A 27,264-nucleotide genomic window follows, 5' to 3' on the forward strand; every position below is an offset into this window, starting at 1 on the left:
GTCTCATGGTAATTCTTAACTCCTACCCCCAACCCCACCTCTTGCACATGATTGGTTCAGTCATGCACATGTGACTCAATTTGAGCCAATAAGATGCAAAGAAACGTGAGGATGTGAGCAGCCTTCTGGGAAAACCTTTTCTCCACTGGGAATGCTGGGAGAGCATCCATCTTTCCTGATGTAATGAATGAGGAACCATGCAGCCCAGACCACTCCTGCCAGACACCTATGACCAGGGGAACTGCAGACCACGCAGCACATTCTGGGTCCTCCATGGCCTCCCCAAGCTGCTCCATCAACTTGACCAGAAGCTGTTGGCCTCTGGACTTCCTGTAATGTGAGCCCGAGGATCTCCTCATTGTTTAAGCAGCCAAAAGCATCCTCAGCCCATAAGATCCCTGGGACTTGGAGCCCCAGGGTAGAGTCCCCAGATAATGGGTTCTAGGTCAGACAGTTCTGTTTTCCAGTTGATCCTGAAGCTTTTCACCTGATGAGCCTCTAAGCCTGCAGCACACTCCACCCCCAGATCATTGACTTGCACCCTCAGAACGTGCTCTACCCATGGGTTATTATTTGCTGTGTTCCAAAACACCATCAAAACTTGTGGGCTTAAAATGACAATGACATGATCCCTAATTTGCTCACGATTTAGCAATTTAGGCAGGGCTCAGGAGGTACAGCTCATTTTGGTTCTGTATAGCATCTGCTGTGAAGACACCTGCTCCTCTCCCATGCCTAGTGCCTCAGCTGGGATGAGAACCACAGTTGGGGGCTGGCAGATCATCACTCTCTCTCGTGGGGCCTCTCTTCATGGCTCACTTGAGCTTCTTCTGGAATGTGGACTGGGTTTCAAGAAGGAGCCTCCTCAGGGGCCAAGATTCAATGTGCAATGGTTTATCAAGCCTTACACTGGCTTGTCAATGTCCCTGTGGTCAAAGAGACATACGGCCAAGCCCAGACTTTGTGAGAGGGGACTACATAACAGTATTACTAAGAGTATTACTATATGCAGGAATGGTTTATTGGCGACCTCAAAATAATAGTTTGTCCCAGTGGTCATCTTGTTTTTGAAAGATCAAAAGCAAAAGGAAGAATCAAAATCATTACCAGAAGAGGAGACACGTTCCTGTTTCTCCGTCAACTGCCCCTCCTCCCACAGAAGGGAATGACTTTTACCTTTGTTTTCCTTTTCTTTTCTTTTCTTTTCTTTTCTTTCTTTTTTTGAGACAGAATCTGGCTCTGTTGCCCAGGCTGGAGTGCAGTGGTGCGATCTTGGCTCAATGCAACCTCCGCCATCCAGGTTCAAGCTATTCTCCTGCCTCGGCCTCCCCAGTAGTTGGGATTACAGGCGTGTGCCACCATGCCCAGTTAATTTTTGTACTTTTAGTAGAGACGGGGTTTCACCATGTCGGCCAAGCTGGTCTCAAACTCCTGACCTCAAGCGATCCACCCACCTCAGTGTCCCAAAGTGCTAGGATTACAGGCGTGAGCCACCATGGCCGTCTGGGAATGACTTAAAGATAGGATTGGATCAGAACGTAACACAGGGAAGTGAATCTGACTTGATTTAGTATTTACCAAGTACCTAATTGTGTGCAAAGTGCAGAGTTCAGTTCAACTTCTTTACAGGGTACTTAATTTCTGCAAGACACTGTTCTGGGCACTGGAAACACCAGACTTTGTCTTTATTAACTACTATGTGCCCATCACATGTGACATCTGAAAAAATGAGCCACCCAAAGTCTAGTGGCTAAAGCAGACTCTGTGCTGTTCTGATAACATGGCAAATGAATATGATTATGTGCCACATGGTTTATATATGCAACTGTATTTTATCCTTATACCAGTCCTCAAAGCTGTTATCATCCCCTTTATGAAGGTGAGGAAACTGAGGCTTGGAGAGGTCAAGGAAATTGTTCAAGATGATATGCATAGGAAGCTGGGGTGCAAACCCAGGAATTTCTATCCAAAGTCACTTCTATTCTACCAGGCAATCGTACTGCAGTGGTAGGACAGTATGCAGTGTATGACAGTGCAGTGCCTAACAGGGCTGAGTGGTTCTGGTGCCTGTTGACTGAGCACCACAAACAGCCCTGCTAGGCACAGTGAAAACATCAATATGAATGCAATGCAATATGCAATATGCAATATGAATGCCATATAGTCTAGACCTCAGAGCTTTGCAGTCTGCAGGAGATTGATGTGGAACAAGCTGGCTGAGAGACTTATCTACCCATGATATGAGCCTGCCCAGCCCTGATCAATGAGCTGGACGTGCAAAAATAAATAAGACATGGTGCCTGTCCTCAAGGAGTTCAGAGTCTAGTGGGGAGACAGATACATCAGTAAATAGATGCTCAGAAGTCTTACACATGCAGTGAGACGTTCACGTGGGGCCAGCAAAAGCACAAAGGAGAATGTGATTAGCTCTGCCTGGGATGGGGTGGAGTGCCAGTCATATGGTAGGCTTCATAGAGGAGATGGATCTTGAGATGAATCATGGAATGTGAGTAAGGATGTTCAGGTGGACTGGAAGAGGCACAGTATTCCAGACAGAGGGCATGGTATGCATGAAACTGCACTATGATGTATTTGGCAAGCTGCAGGTAACTCGTTAAGCTTGGAAGATAGGGCTTCAAGGAGGAGCACAGATGTGAGGTAGAAAGCAGACAGTCTGTACCTGGACGGGGCTGTCCTCTCTGAGGGCCTTACATTTGAGACTCAGACCTTCCTTCTAGGAATTTACAGTCTGGCTAGAACATAAAGAGTTAGTGACTAAAGAAGCCACAGAGAAGAGTTGGAAAGATGCTCATTATCCCTGATAATCAGAGATGCAAATGAAAACAATCCATCAGGTTGGCAAAAATTAAAACGCAAGTGTAGCTGAGAATGAGGGAAATGGAAACTTTCATACACTTGATGAATTATGAGCCAAGAGCTGTGGGTGAGTATTTAGCAAAATTGAAATTATATCCTACAACCTACAATTTCCATTTCTACATAGCCTAGAGAAATCCTTGAACATGTGCACAGGGAGCGTGTGCAAAGATCTCCATTGCAGTGTAGTTTACAATAGTAAAACAACCTGGCAAGTATTAAAAGATCTTGTTCTCGGCCAGGCACTGTGGCTCATGCTTGTAATCCCAGCACTTTGGGAAGCCGAGGTGGGCAAATCATTTGAGGTCAGGGGTTCGAGACTAGCCTGGCCAACATGGTGAAACCCTGGCTCTACTAAAAATACAAAAACATTGGCTACTAAAAATACAAAAAAAAAAAAAAAAGTAAAACAACCTAAATGCCTTTTAGCTGGACAATAGACAAATGGGATGATCTATGGCAGTGGAAAGAAATGAACCACATCTGCATGTATCAGCATGGAAAGATCTCACAATACATCATGGTGGGTGAAAACAACAATCTGTAGAACGAGCCCTACAGCAGGAAATGTACTGTTGATGTAGCCTTCAAAAGGCACACACAAAACCAGTCCATTGCTCATGAGTATGAGTATGGAGTATGGAGGGTGAATGGGAAATCCAACTTCACATTACATTTAATTTAGTACTTTTCAGAAGCAGCTTTACAAGAGAGAGCTGCCAAAATGCTTTCTGATGAGATAACTAAGATGCTAGCAAGAGTGTCTGAGAAACACAGTGTTGGTGAGCTGATCTAAAGTTAAGTGAGCAATTTCAATGTTGACATAAAGGAACAAATGTCTCATGTTTTAAGACTTTGTCACAGTTAAAGATTCATCCTCAGAAAGAGGAACCCTTTTTAATTAAACATTGAACATTCTTGAGAGAGAAAAGCTGTAATCTTGGCAAAGTAAATAAAATATGCGTAGATTTTTTTTTTTTTAACTTAAAGAAGGTCTTTTATTTCACTGGCATGATTCCCAATAGCATTCCTGTTCTTCATGTTCCTGAGGTCCCTAGATAGTGGAATTCACAATGATTCTTAAATTTCAAGGAGGCACAGGGACCAGGTAGTAAGTAAGCATTAATTCAAATAGTGAAAAAAATTAGTCACCCTTCAATTCATGCAGGGCATCATTTGCCCATTGTGACTCAAAACCATCTTCATAATTCTGTAATATCCATGTACCACTCAAGGGAACACCAATAAAATCAATAAGGGAACACCAATAAAATCAATTTAGGATGCTTTAACCCAGGATACAGCAGACGAGCCTACCACGGCTATAATCCCAGTCCAGATCGCCCCCTGGCGGCAGTGTGTCCAAATTGCAGGCCCAGAGATTCGGAATCATAAGCCCACAATGTACATGCTGTGGAGGGACAGAGAGACCATTTAGTTACATCTTTCTAACCGTGCTTTCCTACTCGATGTTACGGATGAGGAAACTGAGGCCAAGTTGAACACATTTATGTTTAAATTGCAAGAGAGGAGTTTACGTTTCCTGCTTTGAAAATCCAAACTCTCAATGTTGTCACAGAGTGGTAGGCTGATCTTTTTTCCCATTCTCCCTCCCAGATTCATGGACTCTGTAATAAACAGGAACTGGAAGGAGCCACAGCAGAGGAAAATTCAAATGCAGGTTTACTGTAGAGAGGCAACAAGAGACTCTCCCTAGGCTTGCGTTCTTGGGAAGACCACCTCGCTTGTCAGAGCCAATTTGCATTTCTAGAGTACTAATAGAGGGACAGTTCCACCTCTTTCAGAGGCTATTGTGAGGATTATCTGAGAAGATGCATGCCATGTATCTGGCACAGAGCCAGTTATAGACATGTAGTAAACACTTATGCTTTTCCTTCCTCCGGGCCCAGTTTCCTAAATATGTTTGAAAGAACTCTGTGGCATGTTAACAGATGTTCTATCAAAAAGTATCCCATTGTCAAATAAATCAGGTTATGCTGGCTTACATAACGCTATACAGATTGCTTTTGGGCAAGACTTCTCAGAACCTTGAACACGCTAACACTGATTGGGTAACTCCAAATTATTATACATAGTTTTCACTGTTCCTCACTTCGCCTGGCACAGACAGAGAAAGCTATGAATATCAGTTACAACAGCTGTGATTATGACAATGATTTTATTAAAATCGCAGGTTCAGAAGCCTGGGAGTTCAGCCAAGGAAGAGGAGCCCTGTTTTGGGGGGTGGTTAGATGGATTGACGTGTTAATCCAGATGCTCATTACCAATGCTCATGGAGAAATGTGCCTGCCACAGGCCTGGCCACTTCCTTCCTCTGGCCCACACTGCAGGCATTGCACTTTGGAAGCAGATAATCAGAGAAAGGAGTAAGCCTACTCTCAGGACAAGGGGTTGAGTTTCTTTTATGGCTGGCATTGCATGAATCAGTCTGAGTGAGGGCATCTTAACCTCCCTGTGCTGCTGGCTTCCCTGGTTTATGACAAGCAAGAGAGGTCAGGTGACCTGTCCAGTGCAGTGACAGGAGCCAGGCCTGGGCCCCTCCTATCCAAATCCCTTTTCAGTGGGCCAGTATAAATATATATATATATATATTTTTTTTTTATTTTATTTATTTATTTATTTTTTTTTGAAACAGAGTTTCACTCTGTCACTCAGGCTGGAGTGCAGTGATGCGATCTTGGCTCACTGCAAACTCTGCCTCCTGTGTTCAAGTGATTCTCCTGCCTCAGCCTCCTGTAATACCTGAGCTGGTATTACAGGTGCACGCCACCTTGCCTAGCTAGTTTTTGTATTTTTAGGAGAGATGGGGTTTCACCATGTTACCCAGGCTAGTCTCGAACTCCTGAGCTCAGGCAATCCGCCTACCTTGGCATGCCAAAGTGCTGGATTACAGGTGTGAGCTACTGTGCCCGGCCCCAGCAGGCCGGTATTTACTGAGCACCTACTATATGCTGAGTGTTTGGCACCATGTGGGAGACAGAGATGAGTAGTCCTTGGCTCAGAGGGATGATAATATGGACATAGATGGGCTTAATACAAGGAGGTGAAGGGTCAGGGGAGAGAGGTGCAGCCTGGGGGATGGAAATCAACCACCTGGGGCTTCCAGGATGGGAATTTAGAAGCTGGGGAGTATTGCCCCAGGCCCCAGGTGATTTGGGGTCAATGTTGCTAGAGTCTTGGAGCAGGTCAGGGTCCCATGCAAACTTCCTAGGGTAAAACATTCCAGGTCTCCAGGGGGAAGGGTCACTGTGGGTCCTTTGGAGGTCAGAAGTAAAGAGTTCAGCTGCTCATTTGCTCCCCAAATGGTTCCCACAGCACTTTCCCTCTGGCTGTCCCTAAACAAGCAAGCCCATTCTTGTGTGCGATCAATTCCCGGTGATTATAGGTTTCTTCCAGTCATCTTAACCTCCCTAAGGGATTTTCCCTCAATTTTGTTTTATATAATATTTATTTATTTGGTTTTTTAAAGATTTTTGTTGTTGTTGTTGTTGTTGAGATAAAGTCTCACTCCGTCACCCAAGCTGGAGTGCAGTGGTACGATCTCGGCTTACTGCAACCTCTCGGCTTACAGCAACCCTCCCGGGTTCAAGTAATTCTTGTGCCTCAGCCTCCTGAGTAGCTGGGACTATAGATGTGCATCACTACACCTGGCTAATTTTTGTATTTTTAGTAGAGATGGGGTTTTACCATGTTGGTCAGGCTGGTCTCGAACTCCTGACCTCAAGTGATCCACCTACCTCAGCCTCCCAAAGTGCTGGGATTACAAGCGTGAGCCACTGCACCTGGCCTTTATATAATATTTAGTTAGGTCTATTTACCTTACTTCCCAGCCTTCTTGCAACGTCCAACACAGATAAGTTGATTCCCCAAGGACAGACTATGTTTTCTCAGACTTAAGGGACATGAACCACAGGTGACCCCATTAAGAATAATAGCTAGCACTGAGAAAGCACTGTATATACACGAACTCACTTAGTCACCACAACACTCCTGCCAGGTAGGTACCTTTATTGTCCTCATTGCCTCATAGATCCAGAAATTGAAGCACAGAGAATTCTAGTGACTTGCCCAAGGTCACACAACTAGTGTGTTGGAGCTGGGGTTTGAATCCAGGTGGTTTAACTTGGAGGTCCTCACCTTTAACCTCACCTAGGTCACGTTGCTCAGGGGAAGTACAAACTACAGTGGGCAAGGTCGAGGTCTAGAATACGTATGTAAAAAGTCCAGAGGAGGGGCCGGGTGCGGTGGCTCACACCTGTAATTCCAGCACTTTGGGAGGTTGAGGGGGGTGGATCACTTGAAGTCAGGAGTTTGAGACCAGCCTGGCCAGTATAATGAAACCCTGACTCTACTAAAAATACAAAAATTAGCTTGGTGTGGTGGTGGGTGCCTGTAATCCCAGCTACTTGAGAGGCTGAGGCACAAGAATCACTTGAACCCAGGAGGCGGAAGTTGCAGGGAGCCGAGATCATGCCACTGCATTCCAGTGTGGGCGATAGAGCAAGACTCACTCTCAAACAAACAAACAAACGAAGAGTCCAGAGGAGGAAGTTTACATGGAGATTTTCATATTTGCTGCTAGTCTTTCAATTCTTCCTAATAATGAAGTGTGAGAGATAGTTTAAAGCTGGGTAAAGGAGAAGGAAAAGCTGCAGATGCAGATGGTAGGATTTGGGGAAAAACCAGGCAATGTCTTCAAATAAATTAACCCGAGATATTTACAGGCCAACTTCAGGTCCACAATCCAAGAAGGGTTTCTTGGGCTGTGGGCTTGAAGTCTTTATAACACTGTGCTCCCTCCCTGAAGAAGAACAAGAGGAAAAAGGCAGGGAGGTCTTTAGAGGCCCCTCTCTACACCTTCCTGTTTAACAAATGGGGAAACTGAGGCATGCACGGAAAACAAAATGAACTGTCAAGGTCCCAAGGCACGTGAGAGGAAGACAGAATTGAGCTCAGGTCTCTCGGCTTCCTTTGGGGCACCCTCTCAGTGACCTCGCTGCCCTGGCTAACACAATTCAGGATGGCCAGAACCAGGACTCAGCTCTGGATGCCAACTCAGCTGCCAGCCAGATGTGAGACCCCTGGCAAGAGGCCGCCTCTGAGCCTCAGTTTCCTCATTTGTAAACTGGGGATAGTCAGATAACCTATCTCATGGGGCGGTTGTGAGGGTCTAGGGGCTCCTGGGGTGTAGCGCCCGCCGTAGTACCTGGTGTGGAAGAGCGGCTGGATAAGTGCAATTTAGCCTTAGTGTATTTTCCACATACCCCAGCCACCCAGAAATTATTAGAAACAGAGAAAGGACAAGGGAGAAACCCTTTCAGTTTAGACTCAGGAAAGCTGAGAGGGGAGATGAAGGATATCTATAGGGACAGAAATTAGACCCTAGGGTGGAGTCTGGGCCGGGCTTTGCCTGCAGGGGGCAGATAAGCATATTACACATTGCCCAGCTGAGAATACAAGCCAAAGTGCCTCCAGAACAGGCCCTGGGGACCAGGCCACACGGCTGGGGAAGAGCCTCAGAGTTGGGGTTCCCTAAAAGCAGACCCCGGAACAAGGATTCCCATGCAAGGGTTTACTTGGGAACCCTCATGAGGAGATGCAGGAAGGGGAATAAGGAAGAGAGAGAAAGAAGGAAACCAATCCAATGTACACAACTGGCTGGGTGCAGCGGTTCACACCTGTAATCCCAGGACTTTGGGAGGCTGAGGCGGGCAGATCACCTGAAGGAGTTTGTGACCAGCCTGGCCAACATGGTGAAACCCTGTCTCTACTAAAAATACAAAAATTAGCCAGGCGTGGCGGCACGCGCCTGTAATCCCAGCTACTCGGGAGGCTGAGGTGGGAGAATCGCTTGAACTTGGGAGGCAGAGGTTGCAGTGAGCCGAGATCATGCCACTGCACTCTAGCCTGGGAGACAGAGAGAGACTTCATCTCAAAAAAAAAAAAAAAGTATACGATGAACGAAATTACCCCTGGAACTTAATTCCCCCCAGGAACTCTAGGAAGCGTGAAGAATCTGTAGAACCTCAGAGCTATGGGGGCGTTGGGGAGAGCTGCCCCCATGGCAGGGGAGGGCTGTACCTCCTTGACACTTGCAGCCTTGGGGCGGGCTCTGCTCCAGCAGCGGTGGCAGTAGTGTGCGTCCCTGGCATAGGAGGCCAGTGCGGGCGTTGGCGGCAGGAGTCAGGGGGAGCACCCGGAATGGTCCAGGTGGCAGAGTGGGTGTCAAAGAGAAACACAACCGGCATGAGTGCAGGCGGCGGAAGTGGAGGCAGATTTGGTTCAGCAGGGGAAAGAACAGCTCTGTTCCAGTTTGTGCAGAGGTGACTGGGCAGATGTTTGAAAGAAAGAATGTGGGAGCTGAGGAGACAGCAGGCACTCAAGTGAACAGCGACGAGGGCTGGTCAGGGTCGGTGCCATCCCGCCAACTGTGTCTGCAAGCTGGCAGTGATCCCAGCTGGGATTCTGTCCACCCACAGAGACAGGGAGATAGAGGCCCTCTCCTTCCTGAGGATTCCGTTTCAAAGGAACAACTTTTAGGTCGCTCTTGAGCTGTAGAAGATGCACGCACATCTCAAAGGGACTGGGGAGGGATTCATCATCGTAAGCTGTTCTTAAGTTAACTTTCTAAGAAAGAGAGGCCGGGTCTGGTATAATTTGGGTATTTGTTGTCTCCCAAATCTCATGTTGCAATGTAATCCCCAATGTTGGAAGTGGGGTCTGGTGGGAGGCGTTTGGGTCATAGGGGTGGGTCCCTCGTGGCTTGGTGCTGTTCTTGCGGTAGGAGCGAGTACTTGAGGGATCCGGTTGGTTAACTGTGTGGCATCTCCCTCCTCCACTCTCTTGCTCATGCCTTCATCATGTGACAGACATGCCTGCTCCCGCTTCACCTTCTGCCGCGAGTAAAAGTTCCCTGAGGCAGCTGGGCGCGGCGGCTCATGCCTGTAATCCTAGCATTTTGGGAGGCCGAGGCAGGCAGATCTCGAGGTCGGGAGATCGAGACCATCCTGGCCAACATGGTGAAACCCTGTCTCTACTAAAATACAAAAAAATTAGCCAGGCATGGTGGTGCGTGCCTGCAGTCCCAGCATCTTGGGAAGCTGAGGCAGGGGAATTGCTTGAACCTGGGAGACGGAGGCTGCAGTGAGCTGAGATCCTGCCACTGCGCTCCAGCCTAGCGACAGAGCAAGTCCCCGCCTCAAAAAAAAAAAAAAAAAAAAAAAGATTCCCTGAGGCTTGTCTAGAAGCAGATGCCAGCACGATGCTTCCTGTATGACCTGCAGAACTGTGAGCCAATGAAACCTGTTTTCTTATTAATTAACAGCCGATTACAGGGACCTATTGTCAGGTGTTGGCTAGAACAAAAACAGTCAATTCTCCAGGTAATGTTGAGCTTTCTCAAGCAGCATTATTTATATATTTATTCATGTATTTAATTTTTTAGAGATAAGGTCTCATTCTCTCTCCCCCAGGCTGGAGTGTAGTTGAGCAATCATAGCTCACTGCAGCCTCCAACTCCTGGGCTCAAGTGATCCTCACACCTCAGCCTCCTGAGTAGTTGGGACTACAAGTGCACGTCACCATGCCTGGCCATTTTTTATTTATTTTTATTTTTGAGACAGAGTTTTGCTCTTGTTGCCCAGGCTGGAGTGCAGTGACGGAATCTCGGCTCACTGCAACCTCCGCCTCCTGGGTTCAAGTGATTCTCCTGCCTCAGCCTCCTGAGTAGCTGGGATTATAGGCGACCACCACCACACCTGGCTAATTTTTGTATTTTTAGTAGAGACGGGGTTTCACCATGTTGGTCAGGCTGGTCTCAAACTCCTGACCTCAGGTGATCTACCCATCTCGGCCTCCCAAAGTGCTGGAATTACAGGTGTGAGGGACATTTTTTTAAGGTACAGATGGGGTCTTGCTATGTTGCTCAGGCTGGTCTCAAACTCTTGGGGTCAAGTGATCCTCCCTCCTGAGCCTCCCAAAGTGTTGGGATTACAGGCATGAGCCACCGCACCCAGCCTCAGGCGACATTTTAATGGGGAGAGGATGGTGGTGTCGGAGTCATTCAAGGGACACATCCTGATGCTGATACGAGCCAGCTAGAATTTGGTCTTCCCTTAGTGCTGAGGTTGGGACAGAGTTTTTCTGTGCCAAGAGCTCTGCAGTTCAGTGGGTGGGACCTGACAAGCTCCTCTTATAGGAAGACACTCTCTTGCTATTCTTTTCTTTTCTTCTTCTTTTTTTTTTTTTGAGATGGAGTCTCACTCTGTTGCCCAGGCTCGAGTGCAGTGGCCGAATCTCAGCTCACTGCAAGCTCCACCTCCCGGGTTCACACCATTCTCCTGCCTCAGCCTCCAGAGTAGCTGGGACTACAGGTGCCCGCCACCGCGCCCAGCTAATTTTTTGTATTTTTTAGTAGAGACGGGGTTTCACCATGGTCTCAATCTCCTGACCTCATGATCCACCCACCTCGGCCTCCCAAAGTGCTGGGATTACAGGTGTGAGCCACCAAACCTGGCCTTTTTTTTTTTACTTTTTCTTTTTTTCTTTTGAGACGAAGTCTTGTTCTGTCACCAGGCTGGAGTGCAATGGCATGATCTTGGCTTACTGCAACCTCTACCTCCTGGGTTCAAGCAATTCTCCTGCCTCATTCTCCCTAGTAGCTGGGAGTACAAGCACCTGCCACCACATCTGGCTAATTTTTGTATTTTTAGTAGAGAGGGGATTTCACCATGTTGGCCAGGATGGTCTCGATGTCCTGACCTTGTGATCCGCCTATACTGTGATCTGCCTGTACTGACCTGTGATCTCCCAAAGTACTGGGATTACAGGTGTGAGCCACCGCACCCAGCCCCTCTTGCTATTCATCAGCAGCCTTGGAGTGAGAAACCTGAGCCCCCTGTCCTTCCCTGGAACAGAGAAACCTGCTGTCTCTCACATGCATATATGCACACACACACACAAACACACCATGCATGAACTTACACACAGACATCTAAGGCCGGGTGCGGTGGCTCACACCTGTAATCCTAGCACTTTGGGAGGCTGAGGTGGGTGGATTGCCCGAGGTCAGGGGTTTGAGACCAGCCTGACCAACATTGTGAAACCCCGTCTCTACTAAAAATACAAAAATTGGCCAGGTGGTCAGGCATGGTGACTCACGGCTGTAATCCTGGCACTTTGGGAGGCCGAGGTGGGCGGATCACAAAGTCAGTATATCGAGACCATCTTGGCTAACACGGTGAAACCCTGTCTCTACTAAAAATACAAACAAAATTAGCCAGGCTTGGTGGTGGGCGCCTGTACTCCCAACTACTCAGGAGGCTGAGGCAGGAGAATGGTGTGAACCCGGGAGGCGGAGCTTGCAGTGAGCCGAGATCGCGCCACTGCACTCCAGCCTGGCGGACAGAGCAAGACTGCGTCAAAAAAAAAAAAAAAAAAAAAAAAAAAAAAAAAAAATTAGCCGGGCATGGTGGCGGGTGCCTGTAATCCCAGCAACTCGGGAGGCTGAGGCAGGAGAATCGCTTGAATCCAGTGGGTGGAGGTTGCAGTGAGCCGAGATTGAACCACTGCACTCCAGCCTGGGTGAAAAAGCGAAACTCCGTCTCAAAAAAAACGAAACAAAACAAAACAAAAACAGACATCTAAGCACGTTTGTACAAGCAGGTGCACGCCAACATGATGCATACACACAAATACACGTATTTGTACACATACACAACTGGGCACAGCATACGAAAGCATTGCTAACTTAAGTTCAAATACAAGCATGCCAACCGGCTTCACAGACATGCAGCCTATAACCTGTGCAGTCCCAGAGGGCTCATTCTTAGAGGGCGCTGCCCTTGATTTGATGCTCTACTGTTACGGTTTTGAGATTCTTAATAATTTTTTAACAAGGGGCCCCCACGTTTTCGTTTTGCACTGGGCCCTGCATGTGCAGATGCACACACAGATGTTCTCTATCTCATTCTGTCTTGCCCTCTCCCCTATCTTGACTTCTGGAAGTTCCCGCAAAGCTCCATCCTCAACTCTGAAATCCAAGGGCTTAGAATGAAAATGGAAAACTGCCCCTGCGGAAGAGGGGTTGAAGTAATGTCTGCCGCCGACCTCTAGGTGGCAGCACAAGCCGACCCAAGCCTCAGCAGAGGATGGGAAGGAAGGAGGCGGGGCTGGGAGGAGATGAGTGTCACCGCGTCACTGGTGCAATCCTTCTACAGACAGCACGGAGATTTCCCAAAGCACGAGATTCTCCGACGGATTGTCTCACTAACCCATTCTTCTACCAATTCATTTTAACAGTTTTCTTTCTTGTTTTTTTTTCTTTCTGTTTACAAATGCAGCATTTTTTATTATAGAGAAGAGCATCTAAAGGAAAGTAAAAATCATCCATAACTAGACACTTTTTGGTTCTTTTTATTTATTTATTTTAGAGTCGGGGTCTCACTCGGTCACCCAGGCCGAGTGCAATAGCGAGATCTTAGCTCAATGCTGCCTCGAACTCCTGGGCTCCAGCGATCCTCCCGGGGGCTACAGGTGTGTGCCGCCAGGCCTGGCTAATTTTTTTTTTTTCCTATTTCATCCCGTGGCTATTTCATCAGGCGTCTTGGGAAGGAGATTCAGAGAGAGAGAGAAACAAACAGAGGGAACACGCTATTTGACAGCTCTGAAAATACAGAGTCCTCCAGAGCAAAAGGGCGTCTTCGTTCTCCTCACAGGCACCTTCAGCCCTTATAGTCTGTATCTCAGGTGGGCAAATTCCTCCTGCCAGGTTTTAAAAAATAAATTACTTTTGGCCGGGCGCGGTGGCTCACGCCTGTAATCCCAACACTTTGGGAGACTGAGAGACTGAGGTGGGCGGTCATTTGAGGTCAGGAGTTTGAGACCAGCCTGGCCAACATGGTGAAACCCTGTCTCTACTAAAAATACAAAAAAATTAGCCAGGTGTGGTAGCGGAGGCCTGTACTCTCAGCTACTCGGGAGGCTGAGGTAGGAGAATCACTTGAATCCTGGAGGCAGAGGTTGCAGTGAGCCGAGATCCCGCCACAGCACTCTAGCTTAGGTGACAGAGTGAGACTCCGTCTCAAAAATAAAATAAAAATAAAAATATATGATTTTTTTTTATCCTCTTTCCATTCCTTCTTTGCTTTTCATTGCTGTCTGCCCCAGTCCAGGGTCCAAGTGGCCATTGTGGGGAAGAGCCTAAGTCCTTCCATGACACTTATTCTTTTTTTTTTTTTTTTTTTTTTTTAGACAGAGTCTTGCTCTGTTGCCAGGCTGGAGTGCAGTGGCGTGATCTTGGCTCACTGCAACCTCCGCCTCCCGGGTTCAAGCAATTCTTCTGCCTCAGCCTCCTGAGGAGCTGAGATTACAGCTGCCTGCCACCACGTCTGGCTAATTTTTTGCATTCTTAGTAGAGACAGGATTTCACCATGTTGGCCAGGCTGGTCTTGAACTCCTGACCTCAGGTAATCTACCAGCCTCGGCTTCCCAGAGTGCTGGGATTACAGGCGTGAGCCACTACACCCGGCCTTCCATGACGCTTTTAAGACTACTGTTAGCACTCAGAGGGTGTGGGTCTGTCGGCGTCTTCAAAGTGAAACAGCTACAAAAGAAACCATCTCGCTATACAGTATTGTTTGTGTCAATTCCCTGTCACCACCATTCCCTTCGAAGGTTTCCTCTGGTTGGCAGAGACTTCCCAGAAGCCCCTTCCTTGTGTGGTTCTAGCTTTGTTCCCCAGTGAGAGGCTCTAGAGAAAGATCTAGAAGTTAGGAGAGAAGGAGAGGACACTGTCTTCTGAAGGTGCCGGTAGCCAAGTGTGGGGCAAGTGAGATGCCCAGCCCCTCCCTTGGGAGCTCTTGAAAGCCATCCTTGCCCGTTAGTGACAGCTTCTCCCACCCACTGGTGGCGTCTCTGGCTTTTGCTCTGCATGCTCTTTCCACAGTTGTTTTGGTCTTAAAAGGGGTTTTTGGAGAACAAATATGTGAATATAGGAATCTGGAATTGTTCCTTTCATCTTTTTAGATTTGAAGGCCACAGTGACTTCATTGCCAGTGGAAAGTGAGATGCTAGCCGTTCATGACATGCTTTGACAAATCAGTTACCTAAATTAGAATCTGTAATTGCCTGGGGTCAGCTGCCTATGGCAAGCAAGGCCTTGGGACATCAAGTAGCTGTTGTAATAGAACGTTATAAGATTCTTATATTAGATTCTTCTTGTAGAATGGACTGGATTTTTCTGACCATACTGGAAAAAGTGGAGAGAAAAAAAAAAAAAAAGAGACAAATTTAGGGCTGTAAATTTCCAATGGAAGGCAAAGATAGGCAACCAGAGAATTATTAGATTACTCTGAAATAACTCATTATTTCTTATGGTCACAGGGCCAAGATTTCTTTTCTCTATCGCTCTTTCAGTCTCTCTTTTTTTTTTTTTGGAGTATAGTGGCATGATCACAGCTCACTGCAGCTTTTACCTCCCAGGCTCAAACGATCCTCTCACCTCAGCTTCCCAAGTAGCTGGGACCTCCAGGTGCGCACCACCACACCTGGCTAGTCTGTAACATTTTTTGTAGCGATGAGGGTCTCCCTATGTTGCCCAGGTTGGTCTTGAACTCCTGGGCTCAAGTGATCCTCTCACCGTGATCTCCCAAAATGCTGGGATTACAGGCAGGGTCAGGATTTCAAAAAACCAAACTCCAAGTAAAATACAATACAAATTCAATTCGTGACCTGGCTAGGTCTCTTCTGTAACAAGGGATTAATTAGGAAGGAGAGAGACTCTAAGAACTGGAATGTGGAAATTTGGGCAGATTTTGATAAATCTGAATACCTTGAACCCCAAACTTCATCTCCCTAGTCATCAATAGCAGCTCTTTTCTATATGGGAGATCAATCTTCTTTTGCCTGAAGACTTTAATTAACTCACCTGAGGCTGCTGCCTTGAGCGGACTGTTGATTTTACTCCCACCTTTTATTATTTTCAGAACCATAACATCCTGGCAGACCCTCGGGTAATGACGACCAAAGCTGATCTGGGAGGAGGCATCCAAACACTTGCAAGACCTTTGCCAATTGATAATGTTGGAAACCTGGGGAATATGTGAAGGAATGAATTTCAGGCTGTGAGCCCAGGGCAGAAGGAACATAACGTTGAACAAACAGAATTGATGAAGATGGAAGCGCTGGCTAGAGAACCTGGCTTCAATCTGTCAGATGGAGCAGCTGGGGGCGGCTCTCATAACTCACTCGGTGCTGCAACCCCAACCCGGGGCCCATGGTCCATTAAATGCAGTCAGGATGCAGGCATTTACCTTGCTATATTATAGAGGAGGGGATCCAAGGCTTAGGCAGATAGGAACGTTGAAGTGTATTTATGGTGCGCAACCTGCTCAGCCTTCCCGGGGGATGATACAGAGGATGGTGTCTTCATTAAGCCTTTTTAAAAATACTTTGGTGTGATGAGACACAGTGAGGCCTACTGGGGATGGAGAAACCTAGTTCCAGTCGGTCACCCGGGGACAGGGAGCTACACTATGGTGCAGATGTGCAGCTGCACAGAGACAAAAATATTATGTAATGAGCATGCGGAATGCCTGCTTAGAGTGAATTGTTGTTAGAACAAGTTCATGACAAGACATAATTTATAACGATGTGCGAACACTTGCTGACTGCTAGATGAAACACACAGTTAGCCTGTAAAATATCTTACCAAAAACAGTTCAACGGGAAATAGAGGCTGAGTGCATTGGCTCACGCCTGTAATCCCAGCGCTTTGGGAGGCCAAAGTGGGTGGATCGCTTGAACCCAGGAGTTCAAGACCAACCTGGGCAACATAGTGAGACTCTGTCTCTACAACAAAGAAAAACAAATAATTAGTCAGGTTTGGTGACGTGTACGTGTAGTATCAACTACCTAGGAGGCTGAGATGGGAGGATAGCTTGAGCCCGGGAGGTCAAGGCTGCAGTGAGCCATGATCATGTCACTGTACTCCAGCCTGGGCGACAGAGCAATACCCTATTTCTAAAAAAAAAAAAAAGGAAGTAGAAATGCTAGTAGAAAGAAAAAAGATGAGAATGTTTATGATGTTTATTTTAACCTGATGCCCAACTTAATACTAAGCTTTGGAAACCCACGTGGAGGTTGACTGAAGGCAGAGACAGGCCCGGCTCCTTGGAGTGGCATTTGCCTTGGACACAGAACCTTAAGAGGTGAATTCCAGCAGTCATGTACAAAAAGAAAGAGTATTTTCAGAAAGCAACAAGTCTCCTTTTAAATGGCAAAATACCAAAGAATAGAATAATTATAGAAAAAGTGGAAAGTGTATTTAATAATTAATCTCTTATAAATGCATCAGGCCTAGACGGTTTAATAGGCAAGCTCTTTTGTTTCTAAGTTCATTAAACATGTTAAGTTCTTACAAGGCAGATTACTTTTTAAGTAACAGATAATCCTCATGCTATTTAAATAATACCAATGGAAAGATAAAGAAGGAAGGAAAATCTCCCAATTTGTTCAATGCAGCTATCATATCTTAAAGCGTGGGATGAAAGCACACAAGACCCTTTAGAAAGAAAACCCAAGATCAAGAGGATGAAGGCTCTTTGTACAATGAAGGTCACCTAGCTGCTAATAAGAAGCAGCTTGTAGACTAGAGTTTAAAGCTAGAGAAAAGCCTCAAAGCCAAGAGTGTCGTTTTACCTGAACTTAAACTCCTGTCTCCCAGGAAAAAAAAAAAAAAAGAGCACTGCAGATGTTAATAAACACGTTAATTTACTCATTGTTGCACGTATTAAGTCTCTTTGTAAAGTGTAATTATTTCAAATGCATGTGAAACATTGCTGAGGCTAAATTACATAATTCATGAACATTGATGATGGCTCAAAAATTAGTCAGTGTATATAAATGATTCAACAGTAAGCTTAGCAGATTTCTACAAAAAAGCATGATATTCATAAACTGTGAAACCTCAGTGGATAATTGCAGCATTAAGAGATCTCTACTGTTCTCTTCTTATGGTACCAGAATTTTTGAATATATGATATTTGACAGCTTTTCAAATCTTGAAATCTAAGTGTAAAACAATTCTTTTTATTTATTTTTCTTTTTCCCTTTTTATTTTTTAGTGACAGGGATTTGCTCTGTTGCTCAGGCTGGAGAGCAGTGGTGTGATCACAACTTACTGTAGCCTTGAGCTTCTTCTTTTTTAAAAATTTGACACGGAGTCTTGCTCTGTTGCCCAGGCTGGAGTGCAGTGGTGCAATCTTGGCTAATGGCTAATTTCCACCTCACCTCCTGGGTTCAAGTGATTCTCCTGCTTCAGCCTCCTGAGTAGCTGGGATCACAGGCGTGTGCCACCACACCTGACTAATTTGTGTATTTTTAGTAGAGATGGGGTTTCACCAAGTTGGCCAGGCTGGTCTTGAATTCCTGACCTCAGGTGATCTGCCCACCTCAACCTCCCAAAGTGCTGGGACTACATGTGTGAGCCACTGTGCTCAGCCTGTAGCCTTGAACTTCTGGGCTTGAGTGATCCTCCTGCCTCAGCCTTCCCAGTAGCTGGCACTAAGAAAGGAGACCACCACTTTTCCTGCTGCCCCTTCTCTCCCCCACTTTTGCCTAGTTTATAAGACAGGAGAAAAGGGAGAAAACAAAATTTGGAAAGAAACAGAAGATAAATAGCCAGACAACCCTGGCACCACCACCAAGCCCTAGGAGTTAAAATAATAATAACAATAATAATAATATCAACCCCTGACCTAAACTACTTGTGTTATCTGTAAATTCCAGACATTGTATACAGTAGCATTACAAAACTTTCTGTTCTGTTAGCTGATGCATGTAGCCCCCAGTCACATTCCCCACGCTTGCTTGATCTATCACAACCCTTTCACCTGGACCCCTTAGAGTTGTAAGCCCTTAAAAGGGCCAAAAATTTCTTTTTCAGGGAACGCTCTTAAGATGCAAGTCTACCGAAGCTCCTGGCTGAATAAAGACTCCTTCCTTCTTTAATCTGCTGTCTGAGGAGTTTTGTCTGTGGCTCATCCTCCTACAGCACTAAGGTGCACACCACCATGCCTGGCTAATTAAAAAAGTTTTTTGTTGCCCAGGCTGGTCTCAAACTCCTGGGCTCAAGCAATCCTCTCACTTCAGCCTCCTGAGTAGCTGGGACTACAGGCTCACACCAACATGCCCGGCAGCAATGTTTTTTATTATATTACATTTACTGTTAACTCCCTCCACCACGTTCTGTAAATCTGATAAAGTTAGTATAGAAAGGGATTTGTAGACTAACCTTACTTACAAGTGCAGACACAAAACCATCAATAAAATATTGGAAAATCAAATCTGGTAATATTTTAAAGGAATGTGACCAGGTAGAATTCATTTCAACAATGCCAACGTAGGACATCAATCAGCACAATAAATTGCAGGAAAATCCCTGTAAAGGAATCTCATAGCATTAGATGTCCCCCTGTAACCCAGGGCAGTTGTATCCCTCATGGGTTTGGGGTTTTAAGGGATTGTCCTGATGCTGAGGCTTCCATGTCACCACGCTGGGAACTGTCAAAGAGAAAATTGCACCAGACACAACTAACAGGCAGGGAAGACTTTATTCAAGACTACTGCAATAGAGGAGAGAGACCAGAACCAAGTCTGACCTCAACTCTGTGGAAGGAAGGGTGGCAAGGTGTTTTAGCACCGGGTTGAGAGGGAGATCATGGGCCATTTCTGTTTCCCAACTGGCTTTACCCAAAGGAAAAGTAAAGTTTCTCATATCTTTATGACAGGGGGTAGTTTTCCAACTGCCAACCAAAGTTAGGCTCCTACCCTCCCATGGGACAGAGAGATAGGGTGATATATTCCTTGGTGATTACTAAACTTTGAAGGGATGTCTCCTTGGGAAAGACAGTCCTGGATTGTAAACCTAGCAAGAGGCTTTTTTATTTATTATTTATTTATTTATTTATCTATTTATTTATTTTTTGAGATGGAGTCTCGCTCTGTCTCCCAGGCTGGAGTGCCATGGCGCAATCTTGGCTCACTGCAACCTCTGCCTCCTGGGTTCAAGGGGTTCTCCTGCCTCAGCCTCCTGAGTAGCTGGGGTTACAGACGCACACCACTATGCCCGGCTAATTTTTGTATTTTTAGTAGAGATGGGGGTTCACCATGTTGACTAAGCTGGTCTCAAACTCCTGACCTCAAGTGATCTGCCCACCTCGGCCTCCCAAAGTACTGGGATTACAGGCATGAGACACTGTGCCCGGCCAGCAAGAGGCTTTTGAAAAGATTTACGGACATCTCAAAGGGACAGATAAATCATTTTCAATGACAAGTTTTCTAAAGAAAATGCTCTAAAATAAGGGAGGTCAGGACCTACAGTCAGTGAGAAGCTGTCTAAAGTCAAACCAAGCTGAGGGTAACATTAAGGGCATTTTGGTAGGAGCTCTCTGTCACCTGCCCAACCACAGAAGCCTTCTGATGTGGTCTTAGTCTGAGGCTCATTTTATTAAAACGCCTCACATGGCCACTTGGAGATGGAGGCAGAAACATTTCCCTGGACGTAGATCCTTGACAGGTGAATGCCTGCTGTCATGAGTAGAATATTGTTTTAGTAGGATCAAGAGGACTTTTCAGGAAGTAATGCTAAGTCTCTCGAATGGTGAAGCATTTGGCATTCCCTATGCAATCTCTCTGAAGACAGGTGTGTGCACCACCAAGAATTTGTCAACATTGTTTTGAACTTTCTAGCAATTGCGACTGAATAGGAATAATAAGTAAAATAAGTATTAAAAATAAGAGACAAGGCTCATAATTTGAAGAAGATATGCTTGTATGTCTAGAAAGCATGTAAGATTTAAATAAGAATTATTCAACAAACAAGACTTCGAGAAGGAGCTGGGTATAAACTTGTTATACAAATAGCAGTAGCTTTTCTTTGCACTAAAAATAATCATTTGCAATAAAATAGGTTGGGAAGATATTAGCCACAAAAGAGGAAAATGAAGAAAGCAAGAAAGGAAGGAAGGAAGGAAAAAGAAAAAGAGAGAGAGAGAAAGAAAGAAAGAAAGGAAGGAAGGAAGGAAGGAAGGAAGGAAGGAAGGAAGAAAGAAAGAAAGAAAGAAAGTAAGAAAGAAAGAAAGAAAGAAAGAAAGAAAGAAAGAAAGAAAGAAAGAAAGAAAGAAAGAAAGAAAGGTGGGTGGAAGGTGGAAGAGAGAGAGAGAGAGAGAACGTAGGCTGGCATTGCAATCTTTAAAACCTGGAGATGAATCTAATAAGAACCTAGGAAAAAGCTTTTAAAATTTGCTGATGTAAAATTCCCAAAATAAGTGGAAATCCATAATTATTGGATCAAAAGAGCCAGTATTACAAAGTTGTCAAAACTGTCAGATCTTCCCAAATTAAGAATTAAATTTATCGCAATTCCCATAAAAATTCAAAGAGGACATTTTTATGACTTGATAAATTGATTCTAACAATAATTTGGAAGAATAATAGCATAATCACGTCCAATAAAATGTTGAAAAGGAAGACTAATGAGTGAGGATGCCAAGTATCAAAACACGCCATAAGTTATAGCAATTGGAAAAGCATGACATAGTCATGGGAATAGAGAATTGTTCAGAGGAACAAATAAAAATTGTCTTATTTAGCTCTCACTATACATTGAACCTAAGATCCCATGATACCAAAAGCATCAGAACTTTCTTCTTCTGCGAAGAGGGAATCATTCTTTCTTTCTTGTTCACTATTGTCTTTTAGTATTATTATTATTATTATTATTATTCTTAAAGCAGACTATGGCCTGTAATCCCAGCTACCTGGGAGGCTGAGGCTGGAGAATTGCTTCAACCTGGAACCGGGGAGGTGGAGGTTGCAGTGAGCTGAGATCGTGCCACTGCATTCCAGCCTGGGTGACAGAGCGAGACTCTAAATAAATAAATAAATAAATAAATAAATAAATAAATAAAACTAAGCAGACTATGTCAAGGTCTTCATGTCCCTTCCCAGAAAATCTTGCCTTGACTTTAACAGAAAAAATTGTACCATGTCTGCAAGTTCTTTGCTGAAAGTTGCCTTCTCAGAATTATGCTGAAAAGCCCTCTGTGCTTGGAATTCCACTTGCCTGCTGTATATATATGTATATACGTCACTTAAAAATCAGAGAAAAGTGACTGGGCACAGTGGCTCACACCTGTAATCCAAGCACTTTGGGAGGCCAAGGCAGGTGGATCACTTGAGGCCAGGAGTTCAGGACCAGATTGGTCAACATGGTGAAACCCTGTCTCTACTGAAAATATAAAAATTAGTGGGGCATGGTGGCGCACACCTGTAGGCTGGAGATGTACTAGGTGTAATCCCAGCTACTCAGGAGGCTGAGGCAGAAGAATCACTTGAACCTGGGAGGTGGAGGTTGCAGTGAGCCAAGATCACACCACTGCACTCCGGCCTGGGTGACAGTGAGACTGTCTCAAAAAAAAAAAAAAAAAAAAAAAAAAAAGAGAGAGAGAGAAAAGTGATTATATCATCCTAAGTGGTAAAAGACAATTGTGACGGAGTGTCACATGGGCCTGGAAACTCCTCCATTTCTCCATTGGGCTGTTGTGGGGACTCTCTTGCACATGGGCAGATACTGCTGGTGTTGCCATTGTGTAAAGGAGAGCTGGTGTAAAGCCAGACTCTAAGAATGTCCAGGAGACTGAAGAATCCCACCTTCAAGCAGAGGTCTGGAAGCAGTGCTGAGATGTCTTGTCTGGATTGTGCCTGGCAATGTAATGAACAGAAAATAAAGAGGCACATTCTTTGATGAGTCTCAGCCTCTTGGGGTTGCACGACCATTTCACAGGGATCAAGATGAATCACTTTGTCCTCTAGTCCAGCGAGGGGAGGCCTTCCCAACCTCAGCCAGCCCTAGGGGCACACCAGGAGCAGCAGAGAATGGCTTCATAGAGCCCCAGCAGCCCTGGGACCTTGGAGAATGATATTCTGGGCCTAAGAGGCAGATTTGGATCATGCCTGAGAATTCATCAAGCTGAGCCGCCCCCATGTAAGGCCTCTGGGAATAATCCCAACAGTTTCCACTTGTCAGCCTCCAGTTAGAGGGAGTCTGCCTCCCATGGTCAAAGTTGGCAGTCCCGCAGACAACAATGGGGCAAGGCAGGTCCCCAAAGCCATCGTGGAGACAGGATTGGTCCAGGATGAAGCTTTCACTGCCCATTCATGGGAGGAGAAACCCTTGGAAAATGAAGGCAAGGGAAACAGCCAGCTGCCTCTGTTTGAAAAGGGCTATCCTGAGATCTGAGAACAGAATTGTTTGATTACTTCGTTTGTATTAAAATGTCCCTTTTTACCAGCCTGGCCAACATGGTGAAACCCTATTTCTACTAAAAATATAAAAATTAGCTGGGCATGGTGGCACCTACCTGTAATCCCAGCTAGTCGGGAGGCTGAGGCACGAGAATTGCTTGAACCCGGGAGGCGGAGGTTGCAGTGAGCTGAGATCATGCCACTGCACTCCAGCCTGGGTGATAGAGTGAGACTCTCTCTCAGAAAACAAAAAATAAAATAAAATAAAATAAAATAAAATAAAATAAAATGTCTTTTTTTAAAGTAGAAAATGATGTTGATAGTAAATGATATTTTCTTTTTTATTTAAAAATAAAATTGTATTTTTCTTTCCATTAAAAAATTTTTTTTACTCATCAACATAATAGAAAACTGTTTAGAAACCACATCTGTAGAGGTATGGAAACAGAGAACTAAGCTGTAATCAAGAACAACAAGGTCTCCAACCTGAGCTTTGTAGAACAAACTCCGGCGTGGGGAAAAAGGCAGGAACTCAGTTGTCAGAGGCCACACAGGGTGGCCCAGTTCTCAGAAGCAAGGCTGGGCCCAGGGATGAGGACGGAGGCTCAAGGAAATCTAGGCACAACTGTGACCCTGTGAACCCCTTCTGCCCTGGGTCAGGGCTGGTCCTGGGGCTGAGGATGGAACTGAGCCTCCAACTGGGCAGTGGGGGAGGGGCACAGGTGTCTCAGTCACAGAAAGAGGAGGACCCAGGAGCAGGAGGCAGACAGGTCACCACTGAGAACAAGAGAGGCCTGAATAGGCAGATCCTGCAAGTGTGGTTCAAGGCATGCAGCTGCCTCTATTCCCCATTTTTGGCTCAGTTGACCCCTTCCCATAAGCAACCGCATGTGGGCATTTCTCTGGCATTACCAGTGGCCTAGGGCAAGTCCTCTTACAAGAGACAAAGAGACACTGGGAGTAGGGGCCAGGGGGGTGGGGGGTGGCCGAAGAGTCACATTCTGGCACATGGAGTTTGAGGCATCTCATCTCTGGAACATATAAGGGAAGAGGTTCTACAGGTCATTGAATTCATAGCTGTTAGGTTTGGGGGAAGAACACCTACTTAGGAAAACCTTTAAGTAAAAGCTTGAGAGAGCCTGCAAACTTGAAAGCAGAGCAGGTAGACCGGGATGAGAAGAGGAGCACTGAAGACCCCTGAGGACACTGGTGCCTAAGAGGCTGGCTGAGGTGCTTAGGAGGCCAGGAAGGGAACAGAGAAGGGACAGTCAGAGTGGGAAGGAGAAAGGAGAGTGTGGTGGGAAGCATAAAAAGGGAGATAGTTTTAAAGCGCTAGGAGTGGCCATGTTGCTGGTGTTGTGTCTGAGAGGTCAAGGCAGGGGTGAATCCATCTGGTTAGGTGATGTGGAGCTCCTCTGTGATGCTGGCGGGAGACCATTCTAAAGCCAGGTCATAATAAATAGAGAGAGGAGTGAATAGGAAATGGGAAAATGAAGACAGCTCTTTGGAAAAGCTTGACTAGAAAGAGGAGAAAGAGACGGTATGGAAATCTAAGGTGGACACTTGAATGGGGTGAGGGAAAGGGGCACTTTTTTTTTTTTTAAGATGAAAGACAGTTGGTTTTGTTTTCAGGTCCTAGGAAGTATACCATAAACTTATGAGATACATGAAAAACAGGGGATTAATTAAAGGGGTGAGGAATGTGAGAGGGATAGATGCTAGCTCATACTTGGTGGCAGTGTAGGAAAGTTGAGAGACAGTGACTGGGAAACAGGGATTCTCTGAAGCTGGGTTTATTAAGTCCAAATGACCAAGTGCCTGTTGTTGGGGACATTTCTGACATTGTGTATGTATGATGATGTGATCCCAGGTTGCATCCAATCTAACCAGCAAACAAATGCCTGTCATAAGAACAAATGATTGATTGCTGCCTAACAAACCACCTCCCAAGCTTAATGGTTGAAAACAACAACCATTTATTATTTGTAACCATTCTGTGGGTTGGCTGGGCTCAGCTGGGTGGTTCTTCTGTTCCACAAAGCTGGCAAGGTCATTCATGTGGCTGCATTTAGCTGGGAGCTTGACTAGGATGGAGTGAGAGAGGGCTTCACTGGCTCCTTCCCCTCCATATGACCTCCCATCCTCCAGGGCTTCTCTCTTCACATGGCTTCTGTAGTAGGAGAGCCTGGACCACTTTGCATCATGGCTGACTTCCAAGAGAGCAAAAGAAGCTGCAAGGCCTCTTATAGCCTAGTCTCAGAAATCATATAGCTTCACCCCCACTGCATTCTACTGGCCAAAGGAAGTCACAAGGAGGCCCAGATTGAAGGGGAGGGGAAAGAGATTCCACATTCTAATAGAAGGAGCTGCAAAGTCACAAGGTGGAGGAGCATGTAGGATGAGAGGGACTGTGGTCACCGAGTCTGGAAACACCTGAGCACAGTACATCTCAGGAGTCACTGTTCTAGCTAACTCTTCATTCTCAAACATAGGGAAGCATTTCAGATGCAATTTGCAGTAAACATGTCTTATGCTTTTTAAACTGCTCAGTGAATGTGCATTAGATGAAAAAAAATCATTTTAAATGAACATTATAATTATACTTTTATTACATAAATGTGCATTTGTGGTAAAATTACAAACAATGTTTTACAAAAAGGAAAAACGGAAGTCAACTGAAATTCCACTCCCTGAATAACATGCACAGCAGGCATATAACCCTGCAGGCTCTTGGACTTACAAACAGAAACTCAATCTGTAATTCTTTCAGCCAGAAATCCCTTTTCTGACAAATTAATTCTTAAAAGATATATAGTCTTCTTTGAATAATCATTGAAAATCATTAAGTGGAACTTGAGATGTTATGGGAAAAGAAAAAGATGTTGAGTTTAAACCTCATTTTCTGGATGTCTAGTATATGTCTGGGAGTATGCTAGGCTTTGAGGATTCAAAACTACCCAAAACCTACCTCACCTCTGCTCTCAAGTTGCTTATGGAACAATAGGAGAGAGAGATGCACAAAAAGAGAATTTCAGTTAATTGTGGTGGGAGCTACAGCAGAGAGGTGCACTGAATGCCAGAGGAGAGGAGAGGGAAGAGGAAGGGGAGGGACAAAGAGACAAGAGGAGAGATAGAGCAAGTTTCTTGCCTACACCTGAGGAGAAGGGCAATACACCAGGACAAGAGGGAAAAGGGGAAAACATGAATGAACACAGGCAGATGGAAAAAGAAACTTATGAAAAAAGAGTCTTTGATGCTACATATTATGTCCCAGGTTTGGTTTTGTTTGTCAAATTTCCAGATTCAAATTTTTTTCCTTTCTAAAAACCTGTTTTATTGTTAAGTACAAATATCCCAAGCCATATGAAACATCTTTAGCTTAATAAATCATTACAAGGCCAGGCAAGGTGGTTCATGCCTATAATCCCAGCAATTCGGAAGGCTGAGGTGGGAGGATTGCTTGAGGCCAGGAGTTCAAGATCAGCCTGGGCAACATAGCAAGACCCCCCTCTCTACCAAAATAAAGTATTTAAATTAAAAAATAAATCATTGTAAGGTGAATATCCTTGGATTGCTCCCCTCCCTACACTCCGCATAGGAGATAGAAGCTTGCCACCCACCCAGAGCCCTGCACTGCTCCAGACAAACCTCCCAGTTCCCCAACCCAGGAATCCTGTGTCCTAATTTCCTCGTCAGGGTCTATCATTTTCTCTCGTTGTTTTATCACTCTGTGTGTATCTCTGAACATTATCACTTGGTGTTGCCTGTTTTTAATCTATAATTTCCCCTCCACTTCTCTCTTTTTCTTCCTTGCAAAGTATTTGCCTACGCAGTTTTTCCCACGTACTTTTTGTGCTGAAATTGAAGCAGTCAGTTGTAAACACACATTGATTATTTCAAGAGTAAAATGCTGCAATAAGTAATGATTATGAAAGCTATTAATTTTATGAAGAAAGACAATAATTAAGAACTTTAAATAGCTGAGTAGAAAAAAGATTGATTATTAATACAAATATTAAGAGAATGTATTTGCTCAATCATTTTACGAAGATTATAGACTGT

At 45.2% G+C, this 27,264-nt stretch overlaps 1 long non-coding RNA gene across 1 annotated transcript; it reads right to left on the minus strand.

The window, feature by feature from the left end:
• Positions 1–21,635: 21,635 nt before the first annotated feature.
• LOC112632617 lies at positions 21,636–24,574 on the minus strand. Its single transcript, XR_003121421.1, has 5 exons — positions 24,308–24,574; positions 23,319–23,436; positions 22,226–22,659; positions 22,177–22,183; positions 21,636–21,825 (listed from the first exon to the last, which is right to left on the minus strand). It is a non-coding gene; the product is annotated as an uncharacterized LOC112632617 (long non-coding RNA).
• Positions 24,575–27,264: the final 2,690 nt, after the last annotated feature.

The sequence above is a fragment of the Theropithecus gelada genome, chromosome 10, assembly GCF_003255815.1.
Source record: "Theropithecus gelada isolate Dixy chromosome 10, Tgel_1.0, whole genome shotgun sequence".
Classification (NCBI taxonomy): domain Eukaryota; kingdom Metazoa; phylum Chordata; class Mammalia; order Primates; family Cercopithecidae; genus Theropithecus; species Theropithecus gelada.